The 13,111-nt window shown below is 49.1% G+C and overlaps 1 long non-coding RNA gene across 6 annotated transcripts; it reads left to right on the forward strand.

The window, feature by feature from the left end:
• The first annotated feature begins 5,116 nt into the window (after positions 1-5,116).
• On the forward strand, positions 5,117-12,166 carry LOC134483888 (uncharacterized). 6 transcript variants are annotated; one of them, XR_010061048.1, is made up of 5 exons: positions 5,123-5,235; positions 5,724-6,300; positions 6,437-6,606; positions 6,965-7,258; positions 11,138-12,166. It is a non-coding gene; the product is annotated as an uncharacterized LOC134483888 (long non-coding RNA). The 6 variants fall into 6 exon arrangements; XR_010061050.1 differs by lacking the exon at positions 5,724-6,300 and having other exon boundaries at positions 5,117-5,235; XR_010061051.1 differs by having other exon boundaries at positions 6,437-10,806.
• The last annotated feature ends 945 nt before the right edge of the window (positions 12,167-13,111 follow it).

The following is a 13,111-nucleotide window of genomic DNA, read 5'->3' on the forward strand; positions in this document are numbered from 1 at the left end:
TAGCCTCTTGTCAAGGTAAGAACATTGTAGATGAAATAAAAAAATTTCTAAGACTCCCAAGAAATTCACATTTGCTTTTGGAAGTAGGGGGGCTGCCTGAGGACAGGAGCCCCTTGACTCATGACAGGCCTCTCTGTGTGTGCAGAGAGACCTGATTGGCTCATGTGGGTACAAAGTCCTTCCTGGACATGATTGTCTCCAGGATCCCTGTCCCTCGTACCCCACCATTCATGGCCCATTAGCCCAGACTTGAAACCAAGTCAGTCAGGGGCATCTCCAACCACCCAGGCCCTAGAGGCACCTACCACAGTAGATCACGCCCTTGCCTACTGGATCCTCTGCAAGCCTTGGCAGAAGCTCCCTGGGCTATGCACCCCACCCTGCAGTTTGCTAATCTGTTGTGCTTCTTGGGTTTGTTTTGGAGTCCTGCTGACCTTGAGAAGGGAAGCTCCCTCCCAGACACCAGCACACAGCCCCAGCTCTAGACAGGTAGCAACAGGAAGGGTGGTGTTAGCTCAAGATTACGAAATAAAAGCCCCTTCTCAGCATGGAGCCTCTCCTTACTGCTTCAGGCCAGATGGATGTCCGTGGAGGTTCCCAAAGCAAGACTCTTCCTAGCTTACTGGTACCCACGAGGGCACCTCCTGCTTCCCTCCATCTCATTCTGCATTCGTGAAGGCACCTCGTGACTGCCTGCATACTGGAAGGCATGCTTTTGCTGCAGTCAAAGGAGCAGTCTGGGCCTGCTCTCTTGAATCTGGGTACCTCTTACAGGGAACCTTCCCTCCTCAGCCTGGGCCTTCACCACATCCCCTTAGCGCCATCACTACAGGGTCGCACTTGAGGTTGAGCCTTACCCAAGTCCCTGAGTCCCAACTCAGAACCTCTTACTTCTGCTGAACTCTTGCTGTACCTGGCCCCACTGACTCACCCCTATGCTCAGGCAGGACGCCCCACCCCTCCCTGCTCTACACAGGGACAGGGAGGGCTCAGGCGTTCATTGGCTCTAGTCAAACTCCCTCATTTCACAGATGAGGACACTGACCCTGAGGTAGACCTGGCAGTGTCACTACTGTCTCCCAGGGCAGAGTCATGGACTTGCTCCATTTCCCCAGCGAGGGCTCTGGCCAACAGGCCGTTAAGTAAGCCTAAAGTTAAGGTCTCTGAGGCAAGCTTCTGGCCCCGAAGGCCACACATGAGCCTAAAATTGAGGTCTCTGTAGCAGAGGAGGCAAACTGAACACCTGCTGTGTGAGTGTGGGGGGCTTGGAGGGGATCACATGAATCAGAAGAGCCACCCCCCTCCAAAAAAAAAAAAAGCCTCAATGTTTACGGCTCTGTAACCAGTGGGAGCATCTACAAAGTGGTCGCACCTTGGTACGCAAGAAAAAAATGGAACAGGGGCCTGTGACTTCAACCCTCTACCATCACCATATTTCTTGGCCAGCCTTACATGTTGCAGGAGGAAGCTGCTGTGTCATTGTCCCCCAACACCCCCAGCCCCAACTGACCCCAGTCACTCCTGGCCAGCCCTACTCTCTCCAAAGCTTGATCCTTCACTACCCACTGAATGAGGCCGGTTCCTTCTCAAAACCAAGGCCCATGGCCCAGTCAGCTTTCCAAGTGTCAGCTAAGCACCATGTCCAGTTGGGTCTCTAGGTTGGGTCATTGAAGCTGGCCACAGAATGCCACCTGTTCTCCCACCATTGTCCCATAGAGCCATGCCATCCCATGAGGTGATCAACCTAATAATGAGAACGGTCCCACCCGTGCCCATGGTCACTGTTTGGCATAGTTGGCCAGCTCTGGCAAGCCTTGTACCTTTTCAGGTTCCTCATGCTCAGGTCCACTTCATGTGTGCCCTTCTGGTGCAGAAGACACTCACAAATGCCTCTGTCTTGGCCCAAGCCTCTTAAATGGGTTGTGCCCAAGTGGATTTCCAGAGCTCCTCCCTACTTTGGACTTCTGGGCTGCTGCCCTGGTACGATTCAGGGTTTCTCCAGCCATGCAGACCACCCCGCCCCCCAGGAACTCCCTCCAACCCTGCCCTCCTATCAGGCACAACTGCATCTCAGAGATCCCCACCATCCCTTCTCCGGAATCCTTGCCTTGGGGCCAACCACCCCTATCCCACCCCCAACCTCACCAGCCAGTTCCCCCTGGGAGCCAGATCTCAGTGAGATTAAGATTTCCCTGGTTCTGCACCATCTTGGGCCTCAGTTTCCCCCATCTGTGAAATGAAGGGGTTCACTATATATGTCTTTCCTCCATATTCACCCAATTATGAAGATGGATCCGTACATTTTACACCACAGGGGACCACCTGCTGCCTGTACTCAGGTCTTGATAAATTGTAAAACCCCTCCATTTGTGCACTGCGCCAGCCTCGATGTGCAGGCGGACACGAGGGGTGTGGCAGGACATCTCAGAGAGCCTCACACAATCAGGCGTTAGGCTGATGCAGTGGACAGAGGCCTGGAACACAGGTCAGAAATGAATCTGCCAGGAGTCAGTGTCCCCCTGCTGGCCCCATGCTGAAGGGGTCCACCACTTTCTGAAGCTGGCAGGTGGTGTGATCAATTTGTGTCACTGCTTCAGAGCAGTCGCTAAAAATGGAGTGAGTGGCTCTTCCAAAGCAGCGTTTCCCTTGTTGAGGGGGTTTAGGAATGTTCCAGAGGTTTTTCCTTTGTTTTGATTTGAACTGAACACTTGGGTTCACAACCTACCACCTTAGTTTCTTCTCTGCATTCTAAAAGAAGTCTAGGAACCCAATTGGTGAAGAAAAAATGGATTTATTTACAGTTCTGGCCAAATTAGTAAGAGGAAGAAGTTATTTTGGGCGTTTCCTTGGTTTTCTTGAATTAGGCTGCATCTTCTGTGGTGAAGATGAGTCATGGCCTAAAATGGCTTTGGAAGCAGGAGCAGCTGGAAGGCACGTTACTGGAACTGCCTCACTTTCCAAGAGTAGGGTCCTCTCCTGGCACTAGCTCAGGCTCTCAACATGGGAGCCATCTGTAGAAAATCCCCGATCCTTGGTGTCTCTCCTTGTGTCTCTTGTGCCAGAGTTACAGTTCTAGGCCACCACGCTACTTGAGTCCTCACTACCGTGGGCAGCTAAATGCTATCCCTCACACCCACCCTTCCATTCTCAAGAAGCAGCGCAAAACTAGGTCCCAGACCTGTAGAATGGACTGGGTGAGAGGTTCCAGGACCAGGATAGGGACATGATGCAAACAGATCCACCACTGGGCCTCACAGCACCCCTTAGTCCTCACCCCACCGGGGCAGGGTGTCCAGTGTTCATGTACAAGAAGACAGGAGTTGCCCTGGTCCCCAGCGCCCTCCACCGGGTGAGCATGGAGTCAGAACTCACCATCATTGTAATATTCCTAAGCTCACTTACAGACAGATTCCAATAAGGCTCCAGGCAGAAAAACTGGGAGACTCCATCCTTGGGTTCCTGTATCTTTTCTTATATATATTTACCCTCCCCCTTAAAAATTTTTATTATCCTTTTGAGAGCTCTACGAGGACTATTTTCGTCATGCATTTCAACTCCTCCCATATTAACCCCGCAGATTCCATAGTCCTTTAGTTATTATTGTATATGTACGTCTGTAGTACATACATACATATACATGCTATGTTCCAGCTCTGAAGGGAAAGATATCCTGGCACTTGAGAGCCAAGAAGACCACAAAGTCATCCACAAAAACACCTCACACAGGTCGGGAGGGAAAAGTCCAGGAGGTGGCTGCCACTGCTCAGAAGAGGAGGAGGAGAGGGCTGAGCAGAGGACAGGGTTTATAAAGCATTTCTTGGGTGGATGGGAGGGGTGGGGCAGCGGGACAGAGCTGTCCAGGGTAAGATTGGTGGGATTAAAAGCCCTGAGTTTGGGCTTTTTACTCCATAGGACTGTGCCTGGGTCTGACTGTTAAAGGAGTAGATTGTTCTATGGAACCTGGCAGTTGGGAGTTCTCAGAGGAGAGATACAAATGCATATGTAATGCATAGAAATGTGTATGTTTGCATTATACACAATGCATATATATGTATATATGTATGCATGTATACAACGCAAATATGTATATATTTAAAAGCGTATACATTTATAAATGCAACCGAACGAATGAGTCCCTTCAGTGTTGCTCACATGGACATGTGTTTAGGCCTGACCGTCACTGGGGATTGGATAATGTTTAGGGGGGAGGGGGAATTAACCTTGGAGAACCCCTTCTCCCGTTAGCAGCTAATATGTTTAGGTGGCCCAAATTCCGGTGCCAAGGCGCTCCAGAAAAAAAGGTTCTCTCCTGCCACTTCCCTCCCACCTCTGGGTGACTCTTATTTCAGATCTCTCCAGAGAAGGCTCAAGTTCGTGCGTATCCCGCATGTCCGCTCAACTCCAGCTTTCTCCGCAAGTAGCATCCCTTTACACTTGTCTAAAACTTGAGCAAAGTAACCATCTTTTAGCCAGACGTTTAGCTCTTCTATGTGCCCGGCTGCAGCACAATAGGCCATCCTTCCCATCACAGTGTTCCCTGCTAACAAGGGCAGTGCGCAGAAAAAGGTGTCTTTCCTAGAATGGTATTATTTTAATCTTTGCCTTTTGTCCTCTCAGAGCCTCTAATCAGCCACCTCTGATGCTTCGACACTAGAGGGCGCTCTGAACCCAGATCTCATTTTGTTCTGGGTGTAAGACAATCACATTTAAAAAAAAAAAAAAAAAGCTTGGAGTTCCGGTGGTGGCCGATATGAGTAGCCCATATACCATTATAAGTAATCATTTTTTATTTTGCCAAGGTTTATTTGTCTGGGCCCTCATTATTTCGGGAGGGGGGCGTGAATCAATATTTCTTTTCCATCTCCAGAGGAAAAATCATACTATATTCATTTGTTCGTTTGCTTGCTTTACTTAAAAGTCCACTCTAGTGCCTGAAGATCGCTTTTTTCCCCCCATGCAGGACAGGAAACAGTTAAGATTCAATGTAAAGACAGGTTCAGGCCCTTTCAGCCTTTTCCCTTTGCTATGTGTGAAACTCGTAAAACTGCTTACAGGGGGTGGGGGGGGAGGAATAAGGGGGAGGGGCCAGGAGGGAAAGGGAGGGGAGGAGGAAGGAAAGAGGGAGAGGAGGGGGAGGGAAGGAGAGGAGAAGGAGCGTCTCTCTCTAGGGCTCTACTCCCCTCTCAGAAGCCGTGACCCAGCAAAAGGCTGGGTCTTTCTCTGCGGAGGATGAAGGTGAGGGTGAGGGGGAGGTACCTATTTCAGAGGATAGCCGGGACGTTGTTTTTCTCATCTTTTTTGAGGGTCCTTTCCCCTCTGGGTTGTGTTTTGCCCTAAGAATTCTTTCATCTGCACCTTACTGCGGCGGTGCAAGCCTTTTAACCCCAGGGCTCCGGAGGCAGACGCAGGCAGGAGGATCTCTGTGTGAGTTTGAGGCCATCTGGTCTACATACAGAGTGAGTTCCAGGACAGCCAGGGCCACACAGAGAAGTGCCTTGAAAAAAAGAGTTCTTTTATCCATCCAAGGACCTAGGTCTTGGCTGATTGCAGATATTTTCTAAGATTGTCATCAGCCTTGTGGTTCTGCACCCATACCATTCTTCAAGGTTCCTGTCAATCAGTTACCCCCGCCCCCATTAACTTCATAATGAACAAAAGCTCTCCTTTATCAGATCACTTAGGACTGAAGATGACTAAGATGATTTTCTTTTGATGTTTTCTAGAATTCCTCGTTGCGTGGGACATATGATTCTGTCATCTATGGTTACAGAAGCCACCTGAACCCCTAGCCATCTGTTAAATTCTCATGCTTTTGAACTTAGATCTTCTCCCAAACTCTTGGCTCTGCCCCCTTATCTGCCCACCTCGGGCTCAGAATAGGCAGAGCTGGTTTGCTTCCAGCGCTGTGGTAACATCTTGGTCACAAAAGGCTGGGGAAGTTTTCCCATCCCTCCTTTCGGGGCTTTCTAGCTCTGCCCCACACCCTCTTCTCCATCGCTCCCTGCTGTCTTCAATTTCTCCTGCTGCTCACCTCCACCCGGTCTGCTGAATGCCCGCCCTTCTGGTCCGGTTTTCCTAAAGTGCCTGCCAACCCATGAGGGCCTCAGCTGTGTCTCGTGTGAATGAAGCAGTTGTCAATTCTTGGATACTACGAGGAGAAAAAGGCAGCTGGGACACATCCCATAGCTGGCTTGGGGCTCAGCCCTCCTGCCTGTCTCAGAGGTGTTCTAACCTTCTGCTCTCTCACTGCCACGTTGCCATTCCTGCAGTGAGATTGGTGGCCCTTGAAAGTTCTGGATGGTAAGCTCAGCCCTTTGAAACAAAACCGCTACGGAAAATCATGGCTGCCCACCAGAAGGATCCCAGGTGGGAACTCTTTGGAAACCATCCAGGAATCCTTCATTCTGAAAGTTTTTGTTTTTGTTTCCCTTCTCAGAGTTCTGAGGAAAAATGGCTTGATTCCACCATCAGTCTATCTTCTTCGTGTCCAGAGAGAGGAGCAAAGAGAGCACCGGAATTTCCATTCTTTTCCCATCCTGCTTACAAGACAGGCCAGTTCTACTGCCGGAGCTCAAGAGAAACAAACGGCAGGAAAGGGAGTGGATGGTAAAGCCAGTCGTGGGGGATAGGCAGGCAGCAAGATGCGCCTCCCTGTAGGTGGATACCTATTTGCTGCTAATGTCACTGTGTGTGACAACTCCTCTTGGCTTCCTGTTCTGACCTCATATTTCCAGTCAGTGAGTCTGACAGAAGCAGACTCTAATGGGGAAGAGCTTTTAGGAAGAATATGAAGGAAATCTGCTAACTCACAATGTGAGGCTGATGGGACTCAGGTGGGGCGGGGGTTGGGGGGATGTTGTTCTAAGCATCTGATTACTAGAGCCCAACAAAAGAGGAAAGGTTAGAGGAAGTAGCCAGGCAAGAGGTGGCAAGAATCTTCCCCCTCCCCCACTTCTTCTTGCAGTCTGACAGATAACCCTTGGTCCAACCACATTGGTGTTCTCAAGAACAAACAAGGCACCAAAGGACCACGAAAAGAGGCATGTGGGTTGGAGAGATGACTCAGCAGTTAAGCGCGCTGGCCAGTTGTTCTTCCAGAGGTCCTGAGTTCAATTCCCAGCACCCACATGGCGGCTCACGACTGTCTAACTCCGTCATACCATACACCGATTTCAAGGCCAGCCTGCTCTACAGAGCAAGTTCTAGAACAGCTAGAGCTACACAGAGAGATCCTGTCTTCAAAACCAACAAAAATGAGGTGTGTGCCTTGGCTGTTGGCTTCTGTCCACTTACAGAATCATCCTCTTCCCTCGAAGCATGTGTGACTGTTGTGTTAAAGGAGCTGTGGTACACGGAGTTCCCAGGAACCACACAATAGGGTCATTTCTTATCGAGCTGTTTCTGAGCCAAACAAAAAAAAACACAGCCAAGGGAGAAAGAACGCAGCTTTTAGAATCCCTCTCTGGACATAGCAAAGCATTACAGAGGCTCATCTTTTGCATTGACATTCTGGATAATACCAGCTCCTGGGCAGGTTTTCTTTTTAAAGCCTATATCTGTATACTTTAAATACATATAGGTTTAAACATCTAAAATATAGGATATGTATATTAATGTATTTTTAAATTCTAAAAAGAATATACGAGCCAAAGGAGAACAGGGGACCAGGCAGGGTGAGGGCATGTGTACTGTGTTTCAGACAAGACAAGACAATGCGTGTTTACGTCCACACTCTAGTGTGTATTTGCATGTGTTTGCATGTATTTGCGTATTGTTTACATACAGGCAGAAATAGTCACTTTCCAGAATGAACTACGACTTCACAGGTACCATACAGAATATGATATCACGCACACATGGGTAAGATAAAATGTGAAGAAGGGGGTGAAAGAGAGGAAGGAGGAGGAGGTATAGATTGCCCTGCACTTAGTCTGAGATGTGAAAAGCACTACAGGGAGAACTGACCAATTAAATAAACCCACCCACTTGTGGATGGAAGGGAATGTTGGGAGGGTAACAGCTTTCCTCTGGTTTGTGGAGTCACCACAGACACATTCAAAATTCCAAAAGGTTTTTTTTGTTGTTGTTTTGGGGCTTTTTGGGTTTTGTTTTTTTGAGATAAGGTCTCACTATGTAGCTCTGGCAGACCTGGGACTTGCTCTATTCCTCGAACTCACTAGAAAGCTACTTGCCTCTGCCCTCTGAGTGCTTGAGCCTAACACAAAGACTTTTTTTTTTTTCAAATGTAGATAGACAACTCAATTCTAGCGTGGATGAGACTCCAAATGGTTGAGAAGAGGAGCCAGCTCATTCTTTAAAGAAAACAAGATATAAGAACTTGCCTTCTCATAGGTCCTATAGCTACGAAACCAAATCAAAGTGGAGCTGGCACACAGGCAATAGTGAGATCAATGGAAGGAAAAGTCAAATAGGTCTCCCAGTCCAATAGGTGAGCAGGTTAGTGCTGAAATCCAGGTACAGTGGACTATCACAAGTTGTCCTCTGGCCTGCACACACACCCACAACATGTGCGGCCCCTCCCCCCAATAACTAATTTCAACAACTGTGAAAGGAAGAATTCTCCAGCTAGGAAACTGAACTCCCATTTCATAGCTACGAAAAAGAAGTCAGCGCCATACATATTAGAGGCCAAGAGTAAAGCACTATTGGGCAATGAGGAGGCTCGCTTCCGGATGAATTTTGTAGATGAGATACAGAAAGAATCTATTCCTAAGGAAGCTGACACCACAATTAAGAGAGGAAGGCCTGCTGGTTTTTGCAATTCATATCGTGACCGGAGGCCCCCCCCATCAATAATACATAAACAAATTGTTAATAGACAACTGTTATGATTTGGATCTTAAATGTCCTCCCTGAGGTCATGTGATGAGGGCTTGCTTGTTTGTGGGTTGGGAAATGGTAGACCTTTTAGGATTTGTCAGTGATTGGTAGGAGCTAGGAGCGTGCTCTTGACCCCAGAGGGCCCCATTGCTCCTTCCTTCCTCTTACCCAGGAGGTGAGCACCTTGCTTTTTTCTGCTACACACTCACCCTCACAAATCAAAGCAGCAGCCGGGCCTCGGGCCTCGAAGGCCTGCAGGGAAGCCTGTGGAGATGGGTCTGTCAGCTACGGAAACCTAACCTAGCAACCCGCATAAAGATGAGTAAAAAGGCCCAGTAACGGTGGCGCACGCCTTTGATCCCAGTGCTTGGAGGCAGAGGGTGGCAGATCTCTAGATTAGAGGCCAGCCTAGTCTACGGTAGAGCGAGTTCCAGAACTGACAAGGCTACACAGAGAAACCCTGTCTTGAAAAACCAAAAGAGCAAAGAACTTCAGAGTAAAATCAGGACCCTGGATGAAACCCAGCACCAGATCCTTTTACAAAGGACCCCATCATGTTGGTTATAAGGAGCAGGCATATAAACATCTAGATCTGTAACCCAGTGACAGGGAAACTGGTTTCCAGGAACAACCCAAATACCTACTAAGAATGGTACTGGACACTTTGTGGTATATTCGTTCATGAGCCAGTGATGGAAGTGGAATGAACAAGACACGGGGGGGGGGGACAGGTATTACCATGGGGTGACCATGACAAGCAGTCATGGAACAATACCTACAGGCACAGATAGGACCCCATTCATTCAAACTTCAAAAGCAGACAACCCCAAAGTACGCCATGCAGAGGGCCCCCGTGCAGGTGGGAAAGCATGGGGAAGCTGGGAGAGGGTTGGGTTGTCCCACAGGGTGATGATAGATTCCAGACCCTCTAACTTGTCCCCTCAGGAATCAGGACACGCCCTCTGTCCTTGGCAGGAACCTGCTGTGAAGGTTCAGTGCACAGGCCTGTGGAGGGGAGGAGTGGAGAGAAGTAAGCCCCGCCCCTTCCAAAACTAGGCTCAGGCTAAGCCAGACTAAATCACATGATGTGAGACTTCCTGCCAGCCCCCTCCCCTCCCCCTCCCCCTCCCCCATCCCTACCCTCAAACCTATGAAAGTCAGAAAATCTCCTTTGGTCAGAGGATTTCTCTGAATGCTCCCCTTCTTTGGCGCCCCCCCCCCATCACTAGCAACGATTTCCCTGACTCATTTTGAACCATCCCGTCTAATGGAACTTCTCTCTGGGCTCTCCTAATGCTTTTCCTGCACCTCAAGGCCAGATCATAGCACCCCATGGTTACAAGGCTCTTCTCTCCTCATCCCATTCTGATGGGCGATTTGGTGTTAACTTCATTTTCCACGAACCGACCGAACAGGAGCTCTTTGTTCTAACAAGACAGTGGTACCTCCGAAGGGTGTGTGTGTGTGATGGGAACTGGTACTCAGACAGTCATATGGTGGTGCTTTTCCTTGTCTGCGCGTGCGTGCATGCAAGCGCACCGGTGCACACACAATGTGTGCATATTTGTATGAGGCAGGGTCTCACTATGTAGCCCTGGCTGGCCTCAAACTCAGAGATCTGTCTCTTGCTCCCTAGTGCTGAGAGTAAAGGCCTGTGCCAAACCCAGCCTAAATGGTCTGCATATAGGCTACAGATAGTCTATTCATTTCTATATCACGCAAAGGGGCTGCCTCGGGTCTTTCGTATCTCTAGAACTTGACTGGATTCTGGTCTGTGCAGACAGCTGGTCCCATTTTTCCTTTAACTCTCCCTCTCTCATTCTCAGCCCCCAAGAGACTCCACCAGTATTCCTGCTGGGATTGGGACCTGGAGACCCTTCTGTTCCCACTGTATCTTTGCCTCTAAGGTGCCGTTATCCCCGGAGGACTGCCCACCCCTCCCCCACCCCCAAAGGCCCTGACATGGTTGGTACCAACTTGACAAGTCTCTGGGATAATGTAGGAGAGGCAAGGAGTATTTAGATAGGTGGGCCTGCCTGTAAAGAGAAGTGAAGGACTCTCTTGGTCAGGTTGTGGCAGGGAGAATCACCTAATCGTGGCCTTGAGTCCTGGACTGTGTAGAAAGAAAGCCAGCACACATTTTTCCTGCCTGACTGTGGATACAACTTGTCCAGCTGCCTCAAGCCCATTGGCAGGACTTGCAGGCCATGACAGACTGTACCCTCAAACTGTAAGCCAAAATAAGCCCTCCCTTTCCTTGAGCTTTGCTCTTTTTTTTTTTTTTTTTTTTTTTTAGATTTATTTATCATATTGATGCGAGTACACTGTAGCTGTCTTCAGACACACCAGAAGAGGGCATCAGATCCCATCACGGGCAATTGTGAGCCACCATGTGATTGCCGGGAATTGAACTCAGGACCTCTGGAAGAGCAGTCGGGGCTCTTAACCGCTGAGCCATCCCTCCGGCCCGAGTTTTGCTTTCATTATTAGGACATTTCATTACAGCAGTAAGTTAAAGAGTCAACCTCTGCACCCCTTGAACTGCCTGCCTTGGCTGGGCACGGGCAGTGGGTTGTTTTTAAGGTGGAAACGCCTGCTATTTCGGAGTTGAAGTTACCTCGGCCCCAAGCTTCTGTGCTCCCTAGGAGCAGGGAGGAGGAGGAGGAGGATGGTAGAAACTTCACCTGGAACTGTGGCAGTCTCTTTTGCTCTGCCAGAGTGTGCCTGTGCTCGTGAACCACACTAGACCATATACAACCTTGGTTAACTGTAAGGGGACACAGCTCCCATAAATGCATCATCCATACCGGGGTAGAACTCTGTAGTGATGTAGCTGTTTCGGGGGCGGGGGTGCAGTGTTCAGCATTTACCATCCTGTAAACAACCTCTCACCTCTGCACCGTATATAAAACCCGATAAATTCATTCGCCAAGGTGGGCTTTTGGTAGAACCAGTAGTCACTGGTGCCGTCTGAGGTAAACAGGCCTTTGTTCGCGTCTCCTGTTGGGAGCTATGCCCTTAAAAACCCTCCATTATTGATGTTTAAAATATTATAGTTAGAGTTAAGTATGACTGGGTTCATGGAAAATCCCCAGCCAGCTGCAGAAGGCAAATACAAATCTGGTGGCAGGATGCCTAACGATATGACAAACTTGGGACCTCTCTGAGAAACCAACGTCCTGTTGACATCAGCTGATTGCCTGACCACAAGAGCACAGTGTCCTTGGCTTGCGTAAATATTTCCTGCTTCCCTGCTCCCTTTGTTACCCCTGCTATGGTATAAATTCAGCCTTGGGAAAAAGTAAAATGTGTCCCCTTGATCAGACTCCTGTCTTGGTGTCCTTCTTCGAGTCTCTTGTCCTCCATTCTCTCTTAGGTGATCCCCAACCTCCACTGACTGCCCTGCGGGGTCGGGGCAATCTCCCCTCCCCCCAAAAAAGTTAATAGGACAGCAGCCCACTTTGTAGTGCCTGCATTCTGACAGGTGCTATTAATAGAACTGTGGATGGGGCCGGGGTGAAGGTGGGGGGTCAAAAAGGGCTATCTTATGTAAACCCCTTCAAACCGAAACATCTCGTTCTCTGGCTTTGAGTCCAGATGAATTAATTCCTGTGAAAAACTGAAGGCTTTTGGGGGGGTGGGGTTGTGTATACATGATGGGCTTCCTAAGGCATTGGGGGTGTTGTGTATGGTGGGTTTCCCAAGAGTGCGACAGGCTCTGTCCTTGCCAGCTCCTCACAGTACTTCCGAGGTTGTGTGGCAGCCATCTGTTAATGAGGGCCCTTGTGTGGGTGGATGGGCCCCATAGAGCAGGATCTTTTGGAAATCTTGACATTGGTAGCTTGGGGCAGAAGCTCAGAGCCATATTCTTTAGTAGGTGAATTGACAGCAAGCCAGGGCTGCAAAGGTCAGGTGAACAACAGGGGATTGAGCCTCCCAGAGCACCTTAGAGACAACAGAGGTTGGAGTTGCTGGGTAAACCCTCCCTCCCTTCTTCCCTCCCTCCCCCTTTCAAGCTAGGCTTACTGCCTTTCCTTCCTGTGTTCTCAGCCATGTCTGATGTCAGCATTTTCAAGAGCAGTTTCAGCAAGAGTCTGGAGCACACGGATGATTTTTTCCCCCCAAGCATTCCCAAAGGTTCCTGTTAGAAACTGGGGCAAGGAAGAATCCCTTCCTGATTCTTTAGACCTTCAGAGTTGGTCCCGTTCACAGGCCCATCATTTCCGACTCTGATGTCACAAAAGCTTTTTTTTTTTTTTTTTTTTTTAAT

The sequence above is a fragment of the Rattus norvegicus genome, chromosome 20 (assembly GCF_036323735.1).
Source record: "Rattus norvegicus strain BN/NHsdMcwi chromosome 20, GRCr8, whole genome shotgun sequence".
In the NCBI taxonomy this organism is placed as follows: domain Eukaryota; kingdom Metazoa; phylum Chordata; class Mammalia; order Rodentia; family Muridae; genus Rattus; species Rattus norvegicus.